Source organism: Macrotis lagotis, chromosome 1 (assembly GCF_037893015.1).
Source record: "Macrotis lagotis isolate mMagLag1 chromosome 1, bilby.v1.9.chrom.fasta, whole genome shotgun sequence".
Lineage (NCBI taxonomy): Eukaryota > Metazoa > Chordata > Mammalia > Peramelemorphia > Peramelidae > Macrotis > Macrotis lagotis.
Genome location: NC_133658.1, coordinates 205,881,696 through 205,909,602, shown reverse-complemented (window position 1 = coordinate 205,909,602; position 27,907 = coordinate 205,881,696). Strand labels below are relative to the sequence as shown.

The window sequence follows — 27,907 nt, the reverse complement described above, 5'->3', positions numbered from 1 at the left end:
GTTTCTGTCATACTATATTCCAGGTTTCCCAACATGTTTTACTAAATAATGAATTTCTATACAAAAATCTTACGTTGTTATATTTTTCACAGTTTAGGCCATTTTATTTTATTTGATTTTATATATATATATATATATATATATATATATATATATATATATATATATATATATATTGCATGTCTTCTTTATTTCATTGATATAGCTTTTTTTTAGGTTCAATTTGATAATTACTCTGATATTGCTAAACTTGCTTACTTTATATTTTTCATTATTTCTTTTGATATTCTTGATTTTTTGTTTTTCCTAATTTGTTTATTTATTTTATTCCAATTCAGTAAAAAACACAGTAATTTAATAGGAATAGAATGAAATATATAAATTTGTTTGGGAAAAACTATCATTTTTTTAATATTGACCCTGCCCACCAATGAACAATTAACATTTTCCCAAGTATATAAATTTGATTTTATTTACACACACACACACACACACACACACACACACACACACATGTGTTTATTTCATTCCTGGGTTTGTTTTGACACGTATACTCTCAGGTATTTTTTACTGTCTATGGTTATTTTAAGTATACTACTTTTTTTTCCTACTTCTTCTAGAAGAGTTTTGCATTTGATAAACGAATGCTGATCATTTATGTGAATTTGCTATATATCCTGCTACTTTGCTAAAATTTTGGGTTCAAATAATTTTTACTTGCATATTTGGGTTTTTCTGACCATATCATCTTATCATCTGCAAAAGAGATAATTTCATGAGCTCATTACCTATTCTGATTCAATTTTTCTTTATTTTTTCTTTATTATTACTTATATTTCTATTGTATTATATAATACTAGTGACAGTGGACATCATTATTGCACACTTGATCTTACTGTTTCTAGTTTATCAAAATTACAAATTATTTCCATTCATGGTTTTAGATAATTTATCAATTTAAGTTAAAAATCCATTTATATTAATATTTTCATGTTTTTTCTCCATTTAGTGATATAATCATGACTTTTTAATGTTATTATTTATTTAACCCATTGTGTTCATAGTTTTTCTTATATTAAATCATCCCTGCATTTCTGATATAAATTCCACTTCCTCATTATGTATAGTATTTTTAATATACTGTTATAATTTTGTAGCTAGAATTTAGAATTTTGTATCCAAATTCATTAATGAAATTGTTCTACATCTCCTTTTTCTGTGTTCATTCTTCCTGGTTTAGGTAACTAGATATTAGTATTACATTTGCTTCAAAAAAGGAATTTTGTAAGATCTCTTCCTTGCCTATTATTACAAATAATCTATTTATTAATGAAGTTGTTCTTTAAATTTTTGATAGCATTCAATTATAAATAAATCCATCTAGTCTTAGACTATGATTTTAGAAAACTCATTTATGGCCTGTTCACTTTCTTTAATTACATATTTTATTTAGGTAATTGATAATTTTGTAAATATGCTCCCATTTCACTTGTCTTATTTATTAGCATTATTTGGGAAAAATAACTCCTTACAATTAATTTCATTTTCTTTGGTGGCATATTAACCTTTTTGCTTTTGATCTAGTAATTTGATTTTTCTCTCTCATTTTCAATCAAATTAAGCATTTGTTTATATATTTTGTTTGTTTTTTCTTTTTTCATTTTATTTTAATAGATATTTCCTTTTTTAATCATATGATAACATGACGATAGTGTACAGAAGTCAGGTTCTAAACCTGGTAACAAAGGACTAGAGATATTTTTTTGCCCCTGAAGAGTGCTCTGTGATTCCAAAGTCAATGAAGTAGGGAAACCTCAATGTGACAATCAGAAGGAAACCCAACAATCACTTGTTCAACATGCTTTCTCCTAGGTGTCAGTCTTTAGCATGTAGGGATGAATAAGACAATACAGAAAGCATTAACATGAGGCTAAATGGAAAGGCAACTGACAAAGCAATGGGAGGCAGACACAGAGGAAGAAGTTTTCTTCCAGGAAGATAGATCAGTCATCTCCACCACAAAGTAATAAGAAGACTCTCTTATAGGATCCAGAGATATCATCAAAAAGAGAATTTGAAAAGTTATTTCTAAATTCTTTTCTGATATTAAAAAGGGTTTTTTCACTCCTGAAAATTATGATTCTTATGAAAGTGTGATTATCATTTCCAAGTCACTTCATGGCCTAGTAGAACATCTTGGGTTGGTAGGCAGGTAGACTTTGGGCAGACTTTATAATATGAAGAAGCAACTGTTCTAGATGACTAAAGGTTTTGTGGTCAATGAATTCTTCAATCTTCAAATACTAATATTGTCATATAATTATCAATTACCCTTTTTAAATAGGACACCTTGCATATTTCCTAAATGGTGCTAAACTTTTCTTCATCCCATTTCAGTTCCCCAGCTTGAAGCAGATCCTAAGCATCTGGTAATAATTCCATCATCAGAATCTTGATTAGCCTGTGGAAGAATCATCAGTATTGCTTGGTATTTTGTAGAGATTCAGACATATTCCCAATGACATAATCCTCCAATCTGGATCCATATGCTTCTTCATAAGCTTGTTTGTTGTTTCTCACTGATTCTTCAAGACTTCAGGATGCTAGAATTTTAGCTATATTTTTTAGTTTATCCCAGCTTCCTTCAGGGAATGGTTCCGTTCATAGGCATCAATAAAGCCTGGTTCATTACATCAAATCATTTTGAACATTATGGGTTTCCCAGTCAGGTCTAATTTCAGTCATTCAGAAGATTCCTATCAAAAAAAGAAGTTTTAAGTGCCACTATAATAGAGGCAAAGGATTGGAAACTGAGTGGATGTCCATCAATTGAAGAATGGCTAAACAAGTTATGATACATGAATATTATGAATATTATTGTTCTCTATAGGAAATCATAAATGGTCAGACCCTAGAGAAACATGGAATGAGTTACAGGATCTGATGCTGAGTGAAAGAAGCAGAACCAAGAGAACACTGTACACATCAATAACAATATTGTGAGATGATCAGTCTTGATGGAAGAATCTCCTCACAGCAATTCAAAAGGTAGGGCAACTCTGTTAGATTGACTGTGGACAATGTTATCCCTATCCAGAGGAAGCAAAACAAATCAACACAAAGCAAAACTCTTCAGAATCTGATGAACACTTTATAAAAATTATCTGATGTTTTCTTTCCCTAAAATGACTAATCTGTAAAATCTGTATGTACAATGTTAACTTGACTGTTTACTGCTGAGGGGGAGGGGGTTGGGAAGGGAGGGCAGGAGAAAATTTTATAAATTGAAAATATACATGTGCATAAGGATGAATGTTGAAAAAACTTTCATTAAATGTAATTGGAAAAAGAAAATATGAATAAAAATAAAAACTAAATAAATTCTACTGTGATTTCTTGGTTCTGAGTATTGCTTTTAGCTGTGAAGAGAGTTAGGCAGCTTTCTTCATCAACACCAAGTCCCTTCATTGCTTTCAGCATGAGCTCTGTTGTAAAACCCATGGAAGGTTGTAACTGTGTCTGATTGTGATGTTGGTTTCTGAGATTCAGGAAAAAGGTTTACAGGATCCTTAGTGTCTGCTTGTCACATGTGCCTGGGGCCTGGTGGGGCTACTCTGGACTTGATTGGGATGCCAGATGCATCTGCAGCAGCAGGAGGGAGGAACAGGAGAGGAGCTACTTGGGGCAGCAGAGGAGGACCAAAGTTCATCCACTCTGCAGCCACAGCTCACGGAATCTCCTTGTTTGTTTCTTTATTTTCATGAAAAAATTCCTAGTTTTATTTATTGATTTAATTTTTTAAGTAAGTTTTAATGATCTCACCTTTAATTTTTGGGATTTCTAACTTAGAGTTTAATTGGTATTTTAATTTGTTCTTTTTTGTTGTTTTTAATTGCATATCCAAGTCATATCCCTGCTCTTTCTCTATTTTATTGATATATAAGCATTAAAAATATGTCTTCCTTAAACACTGCTTTGCTATTTCTGTAGATTTCAGTATGTTGTCTCAATTATCATTCTCTTAAATGAAATTGTTTCTATGATTTATTCTTTAAACCACTCATTCATTAAGATTGGTTTGTTTAATCTTCAATTAGCTTTTTTTTATTAAAGATATTATTTGAGTTTTGCAATTTTCTCCCAATCTTGCTTCCCTCCCCCCACCCCCACCCCACAGATAGCACTCCATCAGTCTTTACTTTGTTTCCATGTTGTACCTTGATCCAAATTGGGTGTGATGAGAGAGAAATCATATCCTTAAAGAGAACAGTATTCTCAGAGGTAACCAGATCAGACAATAAGATATCTGGGTTTTTTTTCCAAATTAAAGGGAATAGTCCTTGTACTTTGTTCAAACTCCAAAGCTCCTTATCCGGATACAGATGGTACTCTCCTTTGCAGACAGCCCAAAATTGTTCCCAATTGTTGCACTGATGGAATGAGCAAGTCCTTCAAGGTTGAACATCACTCCCATGTTGCTGATAGGGTGTACAGTGTTTTTCTGGTTCTGCTCATCTCACTCAGCATCAGTTCATGCAAATCCCTCCAGGTTTCTCTGAAATCCCATCCCTCCTGGTTTCTAATAGAAAATAGTGTCCCATGACATACATATACCACAGTTTGCTAAGCCATTCCCCAATTGAAGGACATTTACTGGATTTCCAATGCTTTGCCACCACAAACAGGGCGGCTATAAATATTTTTGTACAAGTAATGATTTTACCCTTTTTTCTCATCTCTTCAGGGTATAAACCCAGTAGTGGTATTGCTGGGTCAAAGGGTATGCACATTTTTGGTGCCCTTTGGGCATAGTTCCAAATAGCTCTCCAGAAGGGTTGGATGAGTTCACAGCTCCACCAAGAGTGTAATAGTGTCCCAGATTTCCCATGTCCCTTCCAACAATGATCATTATCCTTCCTGGTCATACTGGCCAATCTGAGAGGTGTGAGGTGGTACCTCAGAGAAGCTTTAATTTGCATTTCTCTAATAATTAATGATTTAGAGCATTTTTTCATATGGCTATGGATTGCTTTGATCTCCTCATCTGTAAATTGCCTTTGCATATCCTTTGACCATTTGTCAATTGGGGAATGGCTTTTTGTTTTAAAAATATGACTCAGTTCTCTGTATATTTTAGAAAAGAGTCCTTTGTCAGAATCATTAATTGTAAAGATTGTTTCCCAATTTACTACTTTTCTTTTGATCTTGATTACATTGGTTTTATCTGTGCAAAAGCTTTTTAATTTAATGTAATCAAAATCATCTAATTGGTTTTTGGTGAGGTTCTCCAACTCTTCCTTAGTCATAAACTGTTCCCCTTTCCATAGATCTGACAGGGAGACTAGTCCTTGATCTTCTAATTTGCTTATAGTATTGTTTTTTATGTCTATGTCCTGTAACCATTTGGATCTTATCTTGGTAAGGGGTGTGAGGTGTTGGTCTAATATAAGTTTCTTCCATAGTAACTTCTAATTATCCCAGCAGTTTTTATCAGAGGGAGTTTTTATCCCAGTGGCTGGACTCTTTGGGTCTATCAAACAGCAGATTACTATACTCCTCTTCTGCTTTTACACCTAGTCTATTCCACTGGTCCACCACTCTATTTCTTAGCCAATACCAAACAGTTTGGATGATTGATGCTTTATTATATAATTTTAGATCGGGTAGTGCTAAGCCACCTTCATTTGCATTTTTTTTTTCATTAAGCTCCTGGCAATTCTTGACTTTTTTATTTCTCCATATGAATTTACTTACAATTTTTTCTAACTCATTAAAGTATTTTTTTTGGAATTTTGATTGGTAGGGCACTAAACAGATAGTTTAGTTTTGGTAGAATTGTCATTTTTATTATCTTAGCTCTCCCTATCCATGAGCAGTTGATATTTGCCCAGTTATTTAAATCTGATTTAATTTCAATTAGCTTTTAATGTGCTTCTTGGATCTCTTAATAAATTTAATAGTTATTGTTGTATGAACTGAAAAGGATATTTTTAGCCTTTTCTGCTTTTAACTAAAAATATTTATGTATTCATGTGACCAGTCATTGTAAAGCTATCATGAGCAGCTTTAAAAAGTGTATTGGGTTCCATTTAATTTCATTTAATTCTATCTAGATAGCTATCATATCTGGTTTATCTAAAATTCTATCCATTTCCTTAACTTTGTTCTTTTATTTTATCTTATTACCATCTTATTCCTTATTTTATTCAACCTCTAAAAATTCTTCACTTATTTATTCATCTCACCTACTTTATCTTAATCTGTAATCGCCTTCTAAAAATCCCTCACTAATTTTATTCACTAGTTTTCTCATCTCTCTAGAAGCTTAGAAGACCTGTAAACATCATCAGATGAATTCATTACTTCCTCTTCAAACCAAATTAAAATTTTAACATTACCAGCTCTCCATCCCAATCTGTTTCCCTGTATTATAGTTCTTCCCTTATATGTTATTATGAGATATTTGTTCCTGTTTATTTTTTCCTACACAATTTTGTTTTCTGTAATCACCTTAACATATGCAACTCAGTCCCAACTTTTCTTTTAATTTACATTATTATAATACTTTTAAGAATACTATTGACATTAATATAATTACATAATGTATGAATGAAAATGAATGCATATTTTCATGTATCAATAGATAACGATATGAAATTAGATAATCCCTTATATGCCTTTAATGATTTCCTTATATTTATTCTGGATCTTTTATATTTAATTTAGCATTGAGTTCTGGGACATTTGTACAAATACCTGAAACTTTTTCAGTTCATTAAATATACTTTTTTTTTTCTTGTTCAGTATCATACTCACCTTTATTGGAAGAACTTCTTTGCTCTACAAAGTATATGTTACAAGACCTATGTTTTTTTTAGTATAGAACCTGTTATGTCTTGTGAATTCCTGAATGCTTTTCTGTAATATATATATATATATATATATATATATATATATATATATATATATATATATATATATATACAAACACACATTTTTTTCTTGTTGCTTCCAATATTTTCTCTTTATACTCGAAATTTCAAACTTGGCTATTATGTTCCTATAAATTTTCATTCTAGAATTTCTTTCAGGTGGTTATTGGTGTATGTTGTTTTAGCTCTACTTTTCCTTCTCATTCTAGAATATCATGATTTTTTTCATATTATTTTCTTATGATATTATATTCAGATTTGCTTTTATTGTAATTTTCACATAGTCTGACAAATTTTATATTTCTCTCTCTTTGCTCTGTTTTCCAGATCAGTTGTTTTTTATTTTATTGAAACACTTTAGATTTTCTATTTTTTCTTATAATGCTCAATCTAGTTTTGAAGGACATGTTTTCTTCTTTAAGATTTTTTTAATCTCTTTTTCTAATTGGATTTTACTTTCATACTTTTCTTGAACTGCTTTTGTTTTGTTTTGTTTTTCTTATTTCCCATCATTCTCTTTTATTTGATTTTTAAATTCCTCACAAAGTTCTATCAAGATTTGTTTGGGGACTTGTGATCAATTGAGATTAATCTTTAGGACAGAAATGACTTTTTTAAAAAATTTCAATATCCTCCTCTGAATATAAACCCATCTTCTTTTCCTACAAAGTAGCTGTCAATGAGCTTATTCTTTTTCCTTTGTTTAGTTATTTTTATTTTTAATTGGCTTCATTATGTTTTGTGAGGCAAAAGTTCATGAGGTAAAAGTTGCTAAGGTAAGATTTCTTGAGTCAAGTGAGGTGAAATTTTTTGAGGCCTAACCTGCTTCTTCTCAGGGTTAATTCAGTAGAGTAGGTTTAAGATATCTAATCTTCTTCTAGACCAAACTTCAGCTGCTGGAGATACAAGATTCTTAGGTCCTAAGACTTATGAGAAAAACTGCTTAACCTTTATTTTTGCTACTCTGTGTTCATCACTAGGCAATTTTCTCTCTGGAGGAAAATATGGACAGCCTGTAAATTTCTGAACTACTCTATCATATTCTCAGAATTTAATTATTTTTTTAATTTGTATTTTCTGGTTTAATTTTTGAATTTCTAATAATTTCCTCTTATTTCCGATTCATTGGTTTTGAGTTCCCTTTGTTTTCTCTTTTTGGCATTTGCAATTTAATTCTCTCTTTTTTAAAATTAGACATTTGTATTTTTTATTTTACTAAAATCTTATAAATAGCTCCTACAGTTATTTATCAATTCAATGACTTTTTTCCTTTGACTTTTAAAACTTTTTTTAAAATTTTGAATATTTAATTATTTTTTTAACTATTCTTCTACTTGGGGTTTTTTAGGTATATGCCCAAATTCTTTTTCTCTTTTGCTGATCATACTGTTTAATAATAATGTTTCCCCCTAAAGAAGGATTACCTTGGCTGTATCAAAAATATTTTTACATTCTGTCCCATTGTTGTAAATTTTATGATTTTTTTCTTTTTTTACAATTGATATTTTATTTTTCCAATTACATGTTATGAAATTTGTTCAACATCCATTCACATGCATATGCAAATCTGCCCTCAGACATTTAATAATTGCCTAACTGTGTGACCTTGGGCAAGTGACTTAACCCCATTGCCTTACAAAAAAAAAACAGTACTCACAGTACTCCATAATATTCATATACCATAAATTGCTCACTGCCAAATTGATGGGCATCTCCTCAGTTTCTAATACTTTGCCACTACAAAAGAGCTGCTAGGAATATTTTGGAACATGTGGGACTTTTCACATTTTTTATGATTTCTTCTGGATATAGGCCTAGTATTGGTATAACTGAGTCAAAGGGTATGATTAGTTTTATTGATCTCTGGACATAGTTTCATATTGCTCTCAATGATGATTTTCTAAACACATTCCTTAAACCAAATAATTCTTTGCGATTATGTTGTAAAATCTCTAAACTTTTATATTAAATTAATTTCTCACAGTTTTATTATTGATTATAATATATTTTTTCTATTGTGACCAAAGGATGTTTGACATTTTTATTTTTTATATCTGTTTGTGAGGGTTTTATGCCATAATATATGTTCAATTTTTGTGAAGGTAACTTGTACTCCTGAGAAATGTGTATATTCCTTTGTTTCTCTTCAGTAACCACTAGGTAAGTTATCAATTTACCAGTCTAACTTTTCTAAAATTCTATATATGTTTTTACTTCTTTCTTGCTAATCTTTTTCTTATATTTCTCAAGATCTAAGGTAAATCCTTTCAAATCATAAATATTGTAATTTTCTGCCTCTTTTTTCTATAATTTGATTAGTTTTTTAAAGTACTTTTATCCTATGTTACTTGGTCAGTTTATAGCATATTGAATTGTATATTATAAAATATTGATAATATTATAATCTGGTACCTTTAAGAATAATATAGATTTCCTGTTTAGAAAATGATACCAGGTCTTTTAATCATATCCATTTTTATATTTTATTGTTGAAGTGTTGGGGGCGGGGGGAAGAGGCTTGGTGGTCGCTTAGCGGGTGAAACATAATCACCTTATAAGGGAATGTTACAGAACTCGGCCCCTCATTGGGTAAGAGTTCATGGGAGGGAGGACAGAAGGGATAAAAGTGTCTGCTGAGAGGTTGGGGGGAGCGGGATGTGATCACAGAAGAATAAAGACTCATTATCCACCTCAGGCGCTCTGTCTGGTTCTTCCCCCATCAAAGAGTGGGGGCCGGAGGTACCCCGAAGACTCATCATGCGTTGGACTGGTGAGTAAGAGGACGGACTAGCATAAAGAAGCCGGCGTTGTAAATAAAACCCCGGCAAGTGGCTCCCGGAACAGGGACCTGATTTTGCTAGGGAACGTCTGAATCCGCTGGTCGGATTCTCTAGACAGCCTCGGTCGTTTCCAACCGGGAGGAAGGAGAGGGCGTTTACTCTCAGATATTGCCTGAAGGACATATCCCTACTGTGTTGACTATGCTTCCTTTCTCTTCCCTTTCTCTTTCCGCTCTAATCACGCTCCTTGCCGTGCTGGCCTGTCTGATTGTGCCCTGCTGCCTCCTTCTCTTTTGCCGAACGGGAATTTTCCAGTTCTGCCACCTGTTAGGATTGCAGCCTCGGCTAGTAGACAGCATGGGGGGCCGGAATAGTATTCCCGCCTTTCAGCCGGAGGAGAAAGGGGTTGTTGCAGCGCAGCTTTATAAACTCTGCGCTAAGCATGGCTGTAAATTACCTATCAAGACGTGCCGTGCTTTTGTTGAGAATATCTGGAACATCTGCCCTTGGGTGCAACATAGTGGGATCCAACCAGATAAATGGAAGGTGGTAGGGCAGCAGATGGCCTCCTATGATGACACCTGCCCGGGAAAACTGACCCCTGAGGATTTTACAGTGTATAAGATAGTGGATGCAGCCCTGCATCCCCAGAAGGTGACTTTGGCACGAACAATCAGCACTCAGGTGGGTAGCTCGTTGGCGGGATCGGATTCAGAGAGCTCAGAGGAAGAGGGAAGGCCACCCCCTCCCCTGTATCCGTGGGAGGAACTTAGAAGAAACAATGGGGGAACAAGGGGCCCCCAGGGAGAAGAAAATGCCGCATGCCCCTCCTTACCGAGACAGAAAGAAAAGGGGGAGGGCGATGAATGTGGCACACTTAGAGATTCAGGGCCGGAAGTTTCCGAGCGCGGGAAGGGAGGGGTGCAAACAGTCCTCAGGGGGTGGCAGGAAGAGGAGCGTGAGTAGGTGGGACCGGGAGGCTGCTGACGAGGAGGGAGGAGTCCGCGCTGATTGGACAGCTGCCGCGCCCCAGGCTTGGCGGCCCAGCCAGGAAACAGAGGCAAAAAATCCCCCGTGTTCCTTGTCCGCCCTTCAGAGATCCCCTCAAGGGCTCCGCCCATCCGGCCTACTTGCCGCGAGTGCCTCCATAGCAATAGAGAAAGGGGAGGAGGTGGACTGGGATGACTGGGGCCTCTACCCGGTATTTACGGACCCCCTTACCGGAGCCCGAGACTACCGCCCTGTCCCTTTTAAGATGCTTAAGGAACTTAAGGAGGCCGTGACTAAATACGGCCCAAGCTCCCCTTATGTAAAAAGACTGATGCAAAACCTCTTCGCTACGCACCCTTGGACCCCTGCTGACTTTGACGAAATTGCAGCCGCGTGCCTGGATGCCTCCTTATATTTAGCTTTTAAGGCTCAGGCCCGCAGAGAGGCCTCTAAGCTGGCAAAATCCCGGGGTTATACTCCCCTGGATTTAGCCATTGACCTCCTGTGTGGAACTGGAGCCTATACTGACCCTGCTGTTCAGGCCCAGTATGGCCAGTTTGAGCTAGAGACTGTTAAAGAAACACATGTTGCAGCTTGGGATAAGATTGGAGCCATGAAAGGGGGGAGAGCCACACAGAAGTTGGTTGGGCTGAAGCAGAGAGCAGATCAGACACCCCTCTCATTTGTGAACGAGGTTAAAGAGACAGTGACTCGTATAATGGGAGACACCCCGGGATCTGATCTACTTATGAGACAATTGATTAAAGAGGGACTTCGCCCCAAAGGGATCGCAGCCATTAGCAGCCTTCCCCCCGACGCTTCATTAGAAGAAATTGTTGACAAATTGCTGGACATGCCCAGCGAGGATTCAATTCAGGCCTTAATGACTGCCATGGAGAACCGGGAGGATAGCCTCCTGACCGCCCTTCGTGGTATGCAGGTGAGACCCACCTGTTTTGGGTGCGGAAAGCCAGGGCACCTCAAAGCACAGTGCAGGCAGCGGCCCCCCTCCACTTCAGTTCCGACCTGTTATTCCTGTGGAAAGCCAGGTCACATAGCCAGGTTCTGCCGATCCAAAGGGAAGTCGGGGAAAGGGAAAGGGAGGGGCCTGGCTGCGGCCCCCCCCCCCCCCCCCCCCCCACCCCGTGCTCGAAGACAGCGGCCCCATCACTGTGACTATCCCCGTGAGGGTTGACTATAGAGAAGGGACACAGCAGAGAGAGATCGGGCCTTGGGAAACCTCGATGATTCCCATCGAGCTAACTACTTTCCCAGCGCTCATCACAGGGGCTGAGAGATGTGTGGACTTAGTCACCCATACCCAGGTCATTTTTGGTCCCGGAAGTCCCACATCCGTAAGGGTCACAAACCCCCACCCCTTTCCCACCTTGGTAAAACAGGGCCAAGAGGTGGGAAAGGCGCTGCCCTTGCGGGCCCCTCCCGCTCATGTGAACTGGGTCCACCCGGTCAGCTCTGGGCGACCACTGTTAACCGTCACGGTGGAAAATCAGAAGCTCGAAGGGATAATTGACACTGGAGCCGATTGCTCTGTCATAAATAGGGGACAGTGGAGGCCCGAGTGGCCACTCCTACAGAGCCCTCAAGCAGTGACGGGGGTGGGGGGCAATAGATCTGCCATGAAAGCAGCACACGCCTTACGGTGGTCAGCTTTGGAAGAATCTGGACTCTTCACCCCACTGTGCCTACCCGACCTCCCTTATGCATTATGGGGTAGAGACATCTTGAGCCAGCTTAACCTGACACTTGCCACCCCTGATAGCCTGCGGGGAAATTAATTGGGGCCACTCTAGAGATGAGCTTTTCCCCCAGAATAACATGGATTAATAAGAAACCTATTTGGGTTGAGCAGTGGCCCCTGACAAAAGAAAAGCTCATCGCCCTCACAGACATAGTAATGACCCTCCTGCGCGAGAACAAAGTGGAACCGTCCCTTAGCCCGTATAACTCCCCCGTCTTTGTCATAAAAAAGAAAGGGGGGAGTTGGAGAATGTTGATTGATCTTCGGGCAGTAAATGCCAACATGGTACCCATGGGGACCCTCCAACCTGGTCTCCCTATGCCCACTGCAGTCCCACAAGGGTGGACTATTATAGTGATTGATGTTAAAGACTGCTTCTATAGCATTCCCCTCCACCCGGAGGACAAAGAAAAATTTGCCTTTTCCCTCCCCGCGATCAATTTCCAAGCCCCCAGTAAACGTTATCAGTTCACCGTCCTACCGCAGGGAATGGCCAATAGCCCCACCCTGTGCCAGCTTTACATGGATACTCTGCTACATCCTATCAGAAAAGAATTCCCGAATTGCATGCTCCTACATTACATGGATGATATCTTGATTGCAGCACCTTCTGTGACGGGGGCTCGGGCTTGCTTGCAACGCACCACCCATGTCCTCCGCAAGAAGGGGCTTCACATAGCCCCGGAAAAGGTACAGATGGATTTCCCCTATGATTACTTGGGGCATAGGATTTTTCCGGGAAAGATTAGTAGGGCACTTCCTCCGATCAACGTCGAGGGATACACTACTCTTAATGATTTTCAGAGGCTTGTTGGCGCCATACAGTGGCTGCGTCCCGCTATGCCCCTCCCATCCTCCTTAATGCAACCTCTATATGATGTCCTTAAAGGCGACTCCCATCTGTCATCCCCTAGAAGTTGGACCCCCCAGGCAAGACAGGCGCTCTCGGAAATTTTCCGCAGAACCTCTTCCTTCTTGGTTCAATACGACCCGAAGTCGCCTGTCCTCTTCCACACACTGGGGGACAGTTCCCTTGGCTGGGGATGTTTATTCCAGAGACATGGATGCCTTGAATGGCTATACCCCCGGACCACTAAGAGCATCATCCGGGACCGGTGGGAGGCCCTGGCCTTATTTTGCCTTCAGGCCTCAGAGCAATGCCAGCGTCTCTTTGGCCTCTTGCCTGTCCTCAACTTTACCCTCCCAGAGGAGGTGACCCACTCGCTAGTTGATAGATCTATCGCTTGGGCCACTGTCCTGACTACCCTCTCTCAGACCAGACTCATGCCACCTCCCGTGGTTAGAGTGTTCGCTGAACTGCACCTTTCCCGCCCGCGCCCTCTAGTGTCCCCAGAACCAGTGACCGGCCCTAATGTCTTCACTGACGCTACCAGGTTGGGCCGTGCTGTGGTCCATGACCCTGCTAGACCCGCCACCTGGATTTTTGATACCCCCTTTGACTCCACTCAGAAGAATGAACTATATGCTATACTTCAGGCTTTCCGTCTCTACAGAGACACCCCTTTTAACCTTATTACTGACAGTATGTATTGTGCCATGCTAATCCCTCGTTTAGAAGATGCCTTCATTTCCTCGACTTCTTCCATTAGCCCACTCCTTATACAGCTGCAATCCTCCCTCCGTGATAGAAACCACCCCCCTGTTTGTTCTTCACGTGCGCTCTCACGTTTCTTCCACCGGCCCCATATTCCAGGGCAATGCGGAGGCAGATAGGGCTCTCTTGTTAAACCTGTCCACACCTGCCCAGCTGGCACATGGTAAGTATCACTTGTCATCCAGGTCGCTCCGGCGCCTATACAGCATTCCCCGGGAGGAGGCTCGCCAAATTGTGCACTCCTGCACTTCTTGTGCTCCCTTTAGACAAGCCCTCCCCGCGGAGGGGTCTAACCCACGTGGGGACGGCCCCAATGCTCTTTGGCAGATGGACATTACTCACCTGGGTCGTAAGTACATCCATGTCTCGGTGGACACCTTCTCCTCCTTCACCTTCGCCTCTCTACAGCCAGGAGAAGCGGTTTAAACACGTTCTCTCACATCTATATGCCCAGATGGCTGTCTTAGGCGTCCCCTCGCCTATCAAAACCGATAATGGGCCCGCCTACACCTCGAGAGCCTTTGCTTCCTTTTGCAAAGAATTTTCCATTTCCCATTCCACCGGGATCCCTTACAATCCCACTGGCCAAGCTTTGGTAGAAAGAGCAAATCGCACACTCAAAACTACGCTCTTTAAACAGAAAGGGGGAGTTGGCAGGTCACTGACCCATTTAGACCTGTCTCAGGTACTATTTACCATGAATTTCCTACAAGTCAGGGATGACGGCACTACAGCTGCCCAGAGATTTTTCTCCCCAAAAGGACATGCTAAGAAAGAACCAACGCTCCTGCCCTCTCCCACCAAGGCCCTACCAGGCTCTAAAGTCATGTGGAGAGATGAAGAGGGAGGTTGGCATGGCCCTGTAACGGTAAAGAACAGAAGACAGGGCCACCTGTCATTTCATCCCGAGGATAAGATAGAAGAGCCAGAAAGATGGCTCCCTGTTTACAAGATAAGAGACCTTGATTAATGCCCAACCCTACGGGGGTGAGAGGAATTTCTTCCTTTTTCAGGCCTTCTGATCGTCGTAGGGATCCTTGGAGGTGCTCCATCTGAAGGAAATCCGACATGGGGAATACTCCGAGTTATTCCCTCTCCCCTTCCGGTAGCACGGAACTCCCCGATCTACCCTCGCCTGCTAGTGACCAATACATCGATGGGGCTCCCTTCTGCATATATGGACCCCGCTGAAGCACCGGTCCAGAACTCCTTCTGCTGGGACCTGAACAACTCCCTATGTTTCGACATCGGGGAAGAAAATCGGTCCTGGAACTTCAACTCCACAGGGCAGAACGATTTTAACTATAGCACTGCCCCGACTGACCCCTGCGTCGGCCTTTTCCCGCAGACGACTGTCAGCCCAGCAGGGACAAACAAAAAAAAAAAAAAAAAAAAAAAGGGGACCCAGCTCCGAGGCCTTCTGGGTTGGCGACCCCTGGTGAATCAAACTCAACGGGACTTCACGATTCCTTGGTGGGGCCCCTCATGTGTGGCCACAGGGGAAGACATCGAGGATCCCATACCATGGAGGGATTGCCAGATGGCGGGAGGATACCCCCTTGAGGGTGAACAAGGACGCTGATTCTGGGAATCACCCTACTTGTTGTCTGTTTCTGCCGCCTAGCTAGGCGACAGAGGGGCTATATGCTTCTTACTCAGAAAGCCTTCATGGCCATGGAGACGGGGGAGGATCCCCAAGTCTGGCTAGCTGCCATGCATGACATGTGACACCTAGGGGTAAGACAAGGTAAACCCCAAGACGGGCAACCTCTCCTAACCCAGCCACCTAAGACAGGCCCTGAGGGTGTCGGGCGCCTAGGACGGGCAAGGTCCTGGGTTGAAGGAGATGACCTAAGACAGGGTTCCTCGCCCCCGGCTATCAGAGGCCAGTAGAAATGACACCACTTAAGGCTAACCTCAGCACCGCTTAAGGTCACACCAAGTGATAACCTTGTAAAACAGAAAGGGGGAGATGTTGGGGGCTGGGGGAAGAGGCTTGGCGGTCGCTTAGCGGGGGAAACATAATCACCTTATAAGGGAATGTTACAGAACTCGGCCCCTCATTGGGTAAGAGTTCATGGGAGGGAGGACAGAGGGGATAAAAGTGTCTGCTGAGAGGTTGGGCGGGAGCGGGATGTGATCACAGAAGAATAAAGACTCATTATCCACCTCAGGCGCTCTGTCTGGTTCTTCCCCCATCAAAGAGTGGGGGCCGGAGGTACCCCGAAGACTCATCACGCGTTGGACTGGTGAGTAAGAGGACGGACTAGCATAAAGAAGCCGGTGTTGTAAATAAAACCCCGGCATTGAAGAAAATGATTATTCCATTTTCTGACCCTTCTTTTAATTCTGTATATTTATGTCTAATGCATTTTTTGACAAACTCACACTCACATACATACAAAAAACAATTTTTCCTTTTAATTCATTCTGTTTTCATCCCTATTTTATTGATTAGTTCATCTCATGAATATTCAGTTATGATTTTAGTTATCTTATCTATTATTCCTTATTATTATTTCCTGTTTTGTCCTGTACCGTCCCCCACCAAATGCACACCAAAGTTCGCTTTGCATAAAGAAAGTGATGAAGAAAGAATATTGTAACTGTAATTGAAGCAGTCTACTCTACTTCTCAGTGACTCCTCTCTTCCCTTTACTCAATCCCAATCACTGACTCTTGTTCTTATTTTACTTCCTTTTAGTATCTAACTATAAACCTATCTATCTGTCTAATCTCTAGATATATGAAATATATAATTAATTTGCCTTTCACATGAAGAGATGACCCTTCTCCATTCCAATGCATTATTCACTACATTCATTAAATGACCCATTCCATTATTTCTTATCTATCATGTTTCCCTTTTGTTCATCCCTGATTTTTCAACAGTCTTCAACGTTTCATTGTTTACTTATTTCTTTCCTATTGCCTCCCACCTGTTCCTGTCTCTCTCATCCTCAAAAATTCCTCAGTTGATCAAACCATCCTTACTGGCTATTGCTCTTCATCTCTCCTCCCTTTTGAGACAAAATTCCTTGAGAACACTTTCTGCAATCAAAACCGCCACTTCCATTCTTTTCACTCTTAAATTTCTCAGTCTTCATTCATCTTGACCTCTTCACATTTTCTGATACTGCAGATTGCCTTCTTCTCTTTGAGATATTCTTCTCCTTGAGATTCTCTTCTTTCTGGGCCCCCTCCCCATCCTATTCTCTCCTATTTCTGTTTCTACTATGTCTGATTGTTCATTCAAAGTCTTCCTTCCTGGATTTCTGTGATGGGTACCACATTTCTCCCAGTCAAGCAGGCTCAAAATATTAATACATCCTTGATTCTTTTCTCATCATATTCCCCCTTCTCTCCTCTAACATGGCCAGCACTCTTATTTATGCCATGCATCATTTCATGTCTATATTATTGCAATAGCCTCCTTATTAGTTTTCCTGCTTACAAATTGTCCTCACTCCAGTCGTTGCTCCAGCTATCTATCAAATAAATGTCCTAAATCACAGGTTTCCTCAACATGTATTTACCTTCTCTCCTTATTAGACTAGTATCAAATATAAAATTCTCTGTTTGATATACAAAGCTTTCTATAACCCCCCTTCCTTTTGAATCTTCTTATTGCTTACCTTTCCTCTCAGATTTATTTTACTCTCATCTAAACAAGACTTGCTATCTCCCTACTCAGAATATTTTCAAAATCTCAAATACTTGAAATCACTTCCTTTCCCATATTAAATGGGCATAGTGGATGGAGACCCGGACCTGAGATGGAGCTAGTCCATTGAATTCTTTGTCCCAGTTTATTTAACTATAAAATGAAATCATAACACTGCCTGCTCCCAAATGATTTGTGAGGGTCAAATTAGGGAATGTATGAAAAGTGTTCTTAGATACTAAATAAATGCCTTCTTTTTAGGAAGAAGGGAATAAATTACTTCTCCTTTATCATATTTATCTACTAATCTTTCTGGTTTCTTTCAGGTTCCAATTGAAATTCCTTCTACAGGGTGTCTAGGTGGCACAGTGGATAAAGCACTGGCCCTAGAGTCAGAAGTACCTGAATCTGAACTCAGACACTTAATAATTACCTAGCTGTGTGGTCTTGGGCAAGCCACTTAACCCCATTTGCCTTGCAAAAAAAAAAAAAAAGAAAGAAAGAAAAAGAAATTCCTTCTACATGAAGTCTTTCAGAATTCTTCCTTGTCAAAAATTATCTGACCTCTGCTGATTAACTCCAATTTATCCTGTATAGTGATTTATTTATTTGTTTGTTTGTTTGTTTATTTATTTATTTGTTTGTTTGTTTGTTTATTTTGCTTGCTTGCTTGCTTACTTATTTATTTTTTTGCAAGGCAATGGGATTGAATGACTTGCCCAAGATCACATAGATAGGTAATTATTAAGTGTATGGGGTCTTATTTGAACTCATGTACTCCTGTCTCCAGGGCCAGTGATCTCTCCTAGCTGTGCCACCTAGCTGTCCTGATAGTGTTTTTAAATAGTTATTTTCATATAGGTTTCCTCCATTAAACTATGAGCTCCTTGAAAGCAGGGACTTTTTTCCCTTTGCTTTGTAACCAAGTAATTCTGCTATACAATAAATAAATAAAACACTTAAAAATGCTTATTGACTGATTGATTGATTGACCCTTTTTAGCTATTTCAACACACTCTGGTGTGAAATATATTTTACTTGTGACCATTTCCTTGTGATTCCATCTTCCTTCATTAGCCTCCCTTTCCCCTTTTCCAATTTCCTCCTCCTTTCAAGTCAAGTTTAAAATATTTACATCAAACATTTTTATGTGTATTTATGCATGTGTGTAAAAGCCTCCTTAAGTTAATTCAGAGGAGTGATATTTATATAATGGTATCTTCCCCAATCCATTCCTCTCTTTGCAACTTATGAATCTTAATTATGAGGTCATACTTCTTTATTTTTCTAATGAATTCCTTTTTCCTTCCTTTTTATTTCCTCTCTTAAAATCATAAAAATAGAAATAAAAACAGAAATAAAAAATAGAAATAAAATAGAATAAATAATATAAATAATGAATAAAATAAAATAAAATAGAAATAAAAAACAGTTCCTATTTGTTATTTAATCCCTTTTCAAGTGATTTAAATTCCCTATTCAAGGGAATATTCACATGTTGAAAGGTCATTTGTTTATCACATACCTATGAGATGTGTTGTTTTAATTTGCATCTTTCTGATTAATAGTGATTTTATTTTTATATAAAATTAATATTATTTTATTTTTGCCAATAACTGCTTTCATTGACATTTTATTTTTCCAAATACATGTATGAAAGTTTTTCAGCATTGATTCATATGCATATGTATATTTTTAAACTATGAAATTCCCTTTCACCCTCCCTTCCCAAACCCTCCCCTCAGCAGGGAACAGTCAGGTTAACATTGTAAATACATATTTTTAAAAAACATGTCTACAGATTAATCATTTTTGGTCTGAGGAATTAGGTTTAAGGGAAAGAGATATAGAAAAAATAATTATTGTAGAGAGTTCAACAGATTCTGAAGGTTTTTGGGGGGGGTTTTTGTTTTGTTTTGTTTTTCTTTCTCTGGATGGCTATAATATTGTCCAAGGTCTATCTAATACAATTTACCTAGCAAAGATGTCTTCAGCATATATAAGTATGTGTATATGTATACACATACATACATATAAATATATATATATATATGTAAGACTTTGAGTTCCATAAATTTTTCTGTCCTCCCTTCCATTTCTCTTCCCCAAGACAGCAAGCTATCCTATACAGATTATACATGCAAAATCATGTTAAACATATTTCCATATTAGTTATGTTGTAAAAGAAGAAACAGAACAAAAGGTAAATACCAGGAGAAAGATAAAAACAGTGAAAAGAAAATGCTTCAGGCTGCATTCAGACTCGAAGTTTTTTAGAATAGTTTTCCATTACATTCATATATACGACAATTTAGTCACCATTACCCATTTGATGCACATTCCTACTATTTCTAATTCTTTACCACATTTAAAAGGGCTACTAAGCATATTTGTATACATATGTGTCCATTCCTCTGTTTAATGATATCTTTGGGATATATATTTAGGGATATATATTTGGGATATTATTGCTGAGTCAAAGGTAATGCACAGTTCTATAAATTTTATAAATTTGATTGTATATAGTTCCAAATTGGATGGATCATCAACAATACAATTTTCTCACATCTTCTCCAACATTTATCACTTTCCTTTTCTATCATATCAACCAACTGATAAGTTTGAGGTAATATCTTAGAGATGTTTTAATTTGAATTTCTCTAATCAATAATTTATATAGAGCATATTTCCATGTAATTCTAAGATAACTTGAATCTTTTCATATGAAATAATTCCTTTTTTGTGTCCTCTGACCATTTATCAATTGGCAAATGTCTCAAAATCTTATAAATTTGAAAGTTCCTTATTTCATTAAATGTCCATCTCCACCCCACCCCCACCCCCATAGGATTATGCTCAATTTTGCTGGGTGGTTGATTTTTGGTTGTAATTCAAGCACCCTTGCCTTCCAGAATATCTTATAATAAGCACTGCAATCCTTTAATATGGAAGCTGACAAATCCTGACTATGGCTCTTTAATATTAGAATTGCTTCTTTCTGGTTGATTTCAATATTTTTTCTCCTGAACGTTCACAATATTCCTTGGAGTTTTCTTTTTGAAATCTCTTTCAGAAGGTGATCACAAGAAGTCATTCTTTCAATGTCTATTTTACCCTCTGGTTATAGAATATCAGGCAGTTTTCTTTGATAATTTCTTGAAAGATGCTAACTTGAATCTTTTTTTTAAACTTGGTTTTCAAATAGTCCTAAAATTTTTAATTATTTCACCTGATTTGGTTTCTTTAAGTTAGATATTTTTCCATTTAAGTATTTCACATTTTCACCTATTTTTTTCATTTTTTTGATTTTGTTTGACTGATTATTGAAGCCTCAAAATGTTATTATCTTTCACTTATCCAATTCTAATTTTTAAGGAATTCTCTTCTTCAGTTAGCTTTTGTACCTCCATTTCCATTTGACTAATTCTACTTTTTAAGGAGTTGCTTAGTGAATTATTTTTGCCATTTGGTAAATTGTTGTTTTAATTTTAATAAAAGTATTCATTTACTATTTCAACTATATGCAAAGATTGTTTTTCAAATATCCTTTTTTTGGTAAGGTTTTGAGTTCCACATTTTTCTCCCTCCTCCTCCCCTTGACAGTGAGCTATCCATCCATCCATTCATCCAACCATCTATATCTATCTATACATATATGACTATGCTTTACAGATTTCCATATTAATAATATTATTTAAAATATAATTCTATTTTTAACGGAATTATATTACTCCCTCAATTTTTGTTTTTCCTTTTCTAAACTGTTGACTATCTCTTGCATCACTCTCATTTCTGTCCCCAATTTTTCTTTTACCTTTCTTATATGGTTTTTAAAATTCTTTTTTGAGCTCTTCTAAGAGCACTTTTTTTGGATTTGAGACCAATTCATATGCCCCTTTGAGGCTTTCCATAAAGGCATTTTTGATATTGCTATCCACTTCTGAGTTTGTGTTTTGATCTGCTCTGTCACCTTAGTAGCTTTCTATGATCAGGACTGCTTTCTGGATTTTGTTGATTTTCTAATATATTTCATGACTTCTAAAGTTGAACTCTCTTCATGGTGTACTGGGGGCATTGTTTCAGGCTTCTTGTGCTGGGAATCAGGGATCTGGTCATGACTTTCTGCAGTGGAGGCCTCAGGTTCTGGTGTTATCCACTGTACTAGGGTAGTGCAGCCTAGTTGCACCTGTGTGCTCTGGGTTTTGGGGTTGGCATTTTATCTTCTGCACTGGGAGTGGAGCCCTCACATCTTCTCTGCTTCTCTATAACATTGACCTGCTGAACCAGGACTGTGAGGTCATGGCTGATCTCTGATATCGCTAACAGTTTTTATACTGGCTTGCCCAGACACTGTCTATGTTGAGCTGAGTTCCCCTTTTACCCTAGTAAGACAGTCCTTTGCTGAAGTCTTCTAAATTATCTTAATATGAAAAATTGCTTTACTCTGTCCCTTTGTAAATTCTGTTGCTCCAAAATCCATGTGAAAACTTGATTCAATATTGTTCTCAAGGAAGCTGGAGAGATTTCAGGCAACTTCCTGCTTTTCTCTGCTGTCTTGGCTTCATTTCCAAGTTTGCTATTTTAAGGGCACAAGGATGATATTTGTCCCAGAAATATGTAAATCCAGAAAGGGATGATCATACAGGTTTCAGCTACAGTAACTTGTAGAGTCAAAGATTATGGTCCGTTTTCATATGCTGGGATATAAAATTGAAAAGGTCCTTAGAAATAATTGCAGTACTCTGTGGATTCAGTGTGAATATCTAAATTTTACACGTTAGTTGGGCAAACTTAGGCAAATTACTGAGCACTTAAAGACCTCAGTTTCTTTTTTTCATAACGTAAAAAGTTTCATATTAATTAGCTTTGAAAGGTACTTCAGTTTTCAAATGATCCAACCCGGTGAATTTACATGACAATCTGAACTTAGTCAAACTCAGGAATTCTAAATCTAAACCTATTTCATTTGGCAAAATGAAATTGGCTATTAAATTGTACATAAACTGTTGATATTTTCATTGAAAAACATTCACATTTTCAAAATAATGATAATTTATTAAAATGATATTGCTATAGGTTGAAATCACCATGAGGAATTTCCAGCATAGTGATGACCTAGAAAGTGTTTATTCACTTTTGAGGAAGTTCAATAGCTTATTTATAAATAATAAAGATGATCAGGAAAGCTAGAGACAGACATACACACATGTAATCTTTCCTGCGGCTTGAATGTTTAACTTTGCCTTAACGTAAACATGGTAAGAAATAAAAAATGAATGGAAATTAAATATTAATATCTATAAACTCAAAAAAGATCTTAAACAGTATTGGGAAGTCATAATCTCATATTTAAAAGGAAGTCTTAGAAATCCTGAAGGATCTTTGGATAAGAGTGTAATCATTATTATTCCAAAATAAAGAAAGAATGTTATACTTTCATTTACCTGGAACTCAATAATAAAGCAATTTTTCCTCACTAAGAAATGGGTAGGGGAAGAAGTTTTTGAGCAATGAAAATAGAAATCAAAGATCATACAGAACATTTACTTTACTCCCAGAGGATTTCTTTGGACTTTCCAATATAGGCAGTTGACAAAATAATAAATTTACTTATCTGGGCTCTAATCTCACACTGGATTGAATGTAGCAAATTTGGAGAGGCTAGGTGGTGCAGTGAATAGAGTGCCGGCCCAGGAGTCAGGAGTATCTGAGTTCAAATCCTGCCTCAGACACTTAAAATTACCTAGTTGTGTGGCCTTGGGCAAGCCACTTAACCCCATTGCCTTGCAAAAACCTTAAAAGAAGAGTAGCAAATTCAAAGTAGGGAGAGATTGTATTATGGGCAATGACACCAAGAGTAGAAAGAAGTAATGTTTGGTCTGGCCTCATTTAATGTAAAGACAATCAGAATTATATATTTAAATAGGATCATAAGAATAAGGGTGCAAAGGAGTCCTTGGAGATTATTTAGTCCTATCTCTTCATTTTATCAATAAAAAAGAGCAGCCCAGGGAGAATTATTTTGTCCAAAATAACATAGGTGGTTAATGTTAACCTCTGAATTCATTATTGCAACATAAACTCAATTTAAAAAAAAAACCTAACATTTATAATATCTTCTATTGTCCAGATTAAATTCTATTCTATCAAGAAGTCAGGGGAATATGTAATCTATTTTTAAATGATTATCATTTGAAATAGTTAAAACATTAAAAATCGGACAACTTTCATTTATATAGAAAAAAATCAATCCTTCAATAACTGAATTTTTATTCTCATTGCTTTTGAAGCCTTCATTAGGATTGATAAGTTTATAAGTAATTTTCTTTCCTTTCTCAGAATGTTCAAAAATCTAAACGTCTGGTAGAACAAAGGTATTTTTTTCTTTTTTCTTTTCTTTTTTCTTTTTCTTTCTTTTTTTGGGGGGGGAGAAGAAAGGGCCTTGTATCAGTGAAAAGTTGGAAATAATTTTGACAAAAGAACTTTAGACTAAATCAGGAAAGATTAGACTATAAGAACAGCAACAAGAGGTAATACTTTTATTGCTTTTCTGCAAAGTAAATATCATCTCATATTAGCCTCACAACAAACCAAAGAAATAAGTACAATTATCCCCATTTATGCATGAGCAAATTCAGGCAGACAAAAATTTAATGATTTGCCCAGGGTCACAAAGAAAACATGTATTTGAAGCTGGATTTTACTTAAAGAATTACTGATTACAGGCCTAAAATTCTTATCCTTTAGGTCATCTAATGACTCAATTCTATACCACATACTAGCTACATAACCATGGAAAAGTCTTTAATTTCTCTGAAGTTCTATGGCCTATTCTTTAAAGTGAGCTCAATAACACTTTATGCTTCTTATTTCACAGATGTGTGGTCATGAAAGCACTAAATAAGTTGCTATGCATACTAAAACATGATCTATTATTATTAATAATAGTAAATAATTACAGAATAGAATAATAAGTTACATGACACTGTGGGTAGAATGTTAGACAATCAGGAAGACGAGTTCAAATTCTATTTCTGTTACTTAATAGCTATATAACCAAGTGAATGTTATAATAATAATAATATTAATAGTAATACCTAGGCTGAGGCATAATAATACTAGTGGCATTTCACAAGGTGGTTATGAGGTCCAAAAGAGATATTATATGTTATATAAAAATCATTGCAAAATTTTAGGTGTTATATATCAAGTAATTGCAATAGACTCAGAAACAGAAAGACCAGAATTTGAAGCCTGCATCTACATTACTATTAGCTGTGGAAGCATAGGAAAGTCAATTAGCCCCTCTCAGTCTCAGTTTCCTTATCTATAACATAGAAGTAATAAAAATACATATATAAGATGTTGTATATAAAATAAATGAAATAATTCTTGTAAAGCACTTATACAATAACTGTCATATAGTTGGCACTTAACAAATTCTTGTTCCCTCCTTCCCCCAACCCCACTACCATTGAGATAAAGTATATAAAGCGCTTAAGAACCTTAGGGTGCTCTATAAATGTTTGCTGTCATCATTATTGTTAATGTCATTCTATTCATCCTTTTTGATGAAGTTAGGATTGAAGTGATACTGGTACAGGTTGCTATCTTGACATCTTTTATGTTGAACATTTTGCAGACTATTGCACAGATAGAAAAAAATGACTGCTTTTTGTAATTAAACAACATACTGGATGTTAGCTCATCTTCTGTATGCTCATTGACAGCATATTCAGTGGTAGACAGGGTGACAGGACCAATATGCACCTCATGCTGTTACTACAGAGTTTTGATTTCATCTACGGAGCCTCCATATATTCACTGCTTCCCATGCCAGAGCTTGACAGTTATACATTTATATATGGTATTGCAAAAGCTAGTAAAAGCATTGGTCATACACTTTTATCTCATTTTAATAATCACAATAATATTATTGTGAATGTCAAATGGAATGAAACTGGACTCTAACTTGTGAATGACCGGAGTTGAACAGAGCAGGATAGACAGGAGAGTCAGAGATCAAACAGAAATTTCATAATATTTTCTTTGAGGAAAACAAATTGCAAGCAAGCACTCACATGTTCTGGAGCCCTTCCACTAATGGAAGGGATTAGAGGCAGTTGGTGAGATTTCAGTACTTATACCTATGATAATGATGATGATGTTTTTCCTTCATTCTGGAAGAACACAATGACACCAGGGAGGTGATGCCATGACAAGCACATGAATTGAATTTGAGTGAGAGGGTGTTGTGTTAAATCACCAGCCTCACTTTCTCCTCAAAAGCCATTTGGGTCCAATGACTAGATATCAATCAGGACAATGGGAGATGGCCCTGGATGTGAGGCAATCAGGCTTAAGGGACATGCCCAAGGTCACACAGATAAGTGTCAAGTGTCCGAGGTCAGATTCAAACTCCCATCCTCCTGACTCCAAGTCCACTGTACCACCTAACCGTTCCATACCTTTGGCTACATAGTGAGATGTAGCCCAGACAATGAGATGTAACAATAAAAATGAGACACATATGATTAATAACAGAACTTTATATCTAGAACATGGAAAAAGCAAGTGCTTATCCAAGCTCAGAGCTTATCCAATGCTTGTGGGAAGCAATTCTGAGATTTTGAAGTGAATGAGGTCATTCAGAGGGTGAGGAAAAAGGAGAGTTATTATTCTAAGTTCAGGGCACAACTTGCTTGATGGACTGTAGATATGGAAAAAAGTTTCTCTAAATATCTTGACATGAAAAAGTTATATCTTTATACACTAATTTCTGTAGTTTATTTGTTGAATACTACTGTTATTGTGGGGATTTGTTATTTGTTAATTTATGAAGCATGGCAAACTCTTGGAGTTTTCATTCTGGCCACCATATTATATTTTTATCGTTATTCAGTAGGTTTGAATATTATGTAACCTACAATGAAGCTTATGTTCTAAAATTTCCATTTTTCTCTCCTTCAGTTAGTATATCTTCAGTTAATATATATATATATATATATATATATATACATACATACATATATGTATGTATAGGAAAAAACAAGAACTAAGCAAAACTACAATTAGGCAATGAATCCAGAATCCAAGCAAGGGCTAGATAGTCAGATATAAGGAGATGACAAAGACCGAGTAACAAAAGAGTTAGGATTTCCAGGTGGAAAGAGGGTGATTAGCTATCAGAAATTTAAGAGCAAAATCTGGACAATAAGAAATAGCATCCAGGGACTAACAAGTGCATATTCTACCTATTAAGGGACAGAAACAAGACACTAACCTTTTGACAATCTAAAATTTTTACAAGTTAAGGTAAATTCAACCATTCACTTCAACAAGCATTTATTTAGCACCTATCTGGCACGAGGAACTATTTCATACAAAAAAGCAAGACAGTACCTACCTTTCTCTCAAGGAGAACCAAGGACAAAAGGAGGGTGATATCCTGATTGGCAGATGAATTGGATTTGAGTGAGACAGAGCCATACAAAGTCATTAGCCTCAATTCTCCTCCAGAATCATTGGGAGCCAATGCCAAGATATGGGTGAAGGCCAGCAGCAATGGTCCAGGAGGCACTGAGAGATCATCATCTTTTCAAGACAGGTCTTTCTGGGATCTCAGCTTGTCTAAGCAATGGCCATTGCTCAATATACATAAAGGTAGGTAAGAACTGAGGCAAAAGATGACTCAGTTTGCTTTCCCTAAAGAATCAATCTAAGAAGAGAAGGCCCTCAGTATTTCTAGTCAGAACAGAAAAAATGACTATTTATATTCAGATCCATCAAAATCCATCCAAGCAATAAGTAACTGAGGCTTGGGTTGGTACCCAATTTTGGCCAATCACTGTGAAGCAGAGAAATTTGGGTTTAAAGGCATAATCAAGTAGTTCCATTTGAATCCCAGTGGGCTTTATCAAACCCTGGTTTTCCTGGGTATTTCAAAAAATCAAAACTGAAAAGTACATGAGACAAGAGTTGATTATTCCAGTTGATTTTTTAAAAGTATAATTAGGGATCCTTTGAAGTTTTTGAGTGTGTGCTTATATTCTTTTTTTAAATCATTTTTGGGGGTAGTTTTTTTTTTGCAAGTCAAGGGGGTTAAGTGGCTGAGCCCAGAATTGAATTCAGGTACTCCTGACTCCAGGGCCAGTGCTCTATCCACTG

At 37.5% G+C, this 27,907-nt stretch overlaps 1 pseudogene; it reads right to left on the bottom strand.

The window, feature by feature from the left end:
• Nucleotides 1-2,003: 2,003 nt before the first annotated feature.
• LOC141521254 (annexin A5 pseudogene) overlaps nt 2,004-27,907 on the bottom strand; it is a 38,726-nt pseudogene continuing 12,822 nt past the window's right edge.